We start from the raw sequence: 1,732 nt of genomic DNA, 5'->3' as shown, positions 1-1,732 counted from the left end.
AGAGGCGGGGGGGGGGGGGGGGGGGGGGGGGGGGGGGGGGGGGGGGGGGGGTGCCAAAGGTAATAATTTTCCCGGTTAATAATTTATGACCCGGTGTGGTACCACACCATCCCCACCCCCACCATATAGAAAACAATACGACATAAGGCTTATCTTATGTATAGTATAGGCCACACATGTGTGTTTGAAACTGAATACTGTAATAAGCATTTTCATCATGGTTTTTAAATTTGAGTTGGGCCTATTATGTGTTTAAATAACTTAGAAGGCATAGGAGGGCAAGCAGAAGCACTAACCTTAACAAAAGCGCGCGACGCGTGCAAAAAAAAATTGTGTTTTTAATTCTAATTTCGTCGAAATTGATCAAAACACCTAAAATGTGCAATTTTTAGAGGAAATTGGCCTACCTCAACAAGAAATGCGCTTATGTTATATATGGCAACACTCGTTTTTTTTAAAACTCACTATAAGCATTTTCATTATGGCTTTATGTATTACAAACATATACTTTCACCATCATTACACAATGAGGCCCTTCTTTTAGGTAAAACGATCTATCTTAAATGTTTTTTCTTGAGTTCCGGACTATTATGTGTTTAAATAACTTAAAAGGTAAAGGAGGGCAAGCACAGGCTTTAACCTTAACAAATGCGCGCAAAGCGCGCGGAAAAATGTTGTGTTTTTAATTCTAATTTCGTCGAAATTGAGCAAAACTCCCTAAAATGTGCAATTTTTAGAGGAAATTGGCCTACCCCAACAAAAAACCAAATTTGAGAGTTTCAGGCACTTTCCGGGGTGATAAGGGCATCTTCAATGGGGAAAGATTTTCCATAGATGGATATTTTCCCCTTGTCCAACGGTAGTTACGCCACTGCAGAGAATATCTGGCGGCTTAGATCAAATGCGATATGGACACTTTTTGAAGTGGAGAAGGAGTTGCTGGGTATTGTGATATATGTTCTTTATATCTTCCTTTTTATTTTTGTCTTTATTTTTCTCTTCTCTTTTTCTTTTCCTTTTTCTTTCCTTTTCTTTCCCCTTCTTTCTCTTTTCCCTCCCTCTCTCCTCTTTCTTTTCTCTTCTTACCCAGACGGTACTACGGCTTGGTTTCCCCCCACCTGTTACGCCACTGCTCAAATCCTCCTTTACTGTAGCTAATTAAACTCAAATCTTTTGTTACTATGTAATATACTTTAAACTTAGCAAAAACATTGAAACCCAATTTTGTCAAAATGTCGCTTCAGATATTTTCTTTAGTATATAAAATTGGCCTGGCGTAACCCAAGACTCATTTTGTCATGACACCTCGCATTTCTATATGCAACAATTGATTTTATTCGTCAATATGTACATGGTTCACTTCAGCTTCATTCATTCTTCCGTTCGTTCATTCATTTCATTTATATATAAATTTATTAAGCGTACTTATTCATATATACATCCAGTATCCCATCCACACAGCCATTCATTAATCATTCCATCCATCCATCCATCTATCCGTTAATTAATTAATTCATTGCCCATTAAATAATTAATTCATTCATTGACCATTAATTAATTAATTCATTCATTCATCATTCATTCTTTTATTCATTCACTAACTCACTTTCCCACTCATTCACTCACTCATTCTTTCATTCATTCAGTAAAAGATACAAGGTATTTATTTGTCAATGTTTACAACATTCAGTCATTCGTTTGTTTGTTCATTATCATTCATTCAGGTACAGTA

General features: G+C 36.6%; 1 protein-coding gene across 1 annotated transcript in view; it reads left to right on the top strand.

The window, feature by feature from the left end:
- Window positions 1–1,732, top strand: part of LOC117105161 (extracellular serine proteinase-like) — a gene marked incomplete in the record, with an annotated part of 11,203 nt that overhangs the window by 8,599 nt on the left and 872 nt on the right.

The sequence above is a fragment of the Anneissia japonica genome, unplaced genomic scaffold, assembly GCF_011630105.1.
Source record: "Anneissia japonica isolate Jap-2015-1 unplaced genomic scaffold, ASM1163010v1 scaffold287852_len814684_cov197, whole genome shotgun sequence".
NCBI lineage: Eukaryota > Metazoa > Echinodermata > Crinoidea > Comatulida > Comatulidae > Anneissia > Anneissia japonica.
Note: the sequence above shows the minus strand (reverse complement) of the source record. Positions and strands in the feature narration are given on the sequence as shown.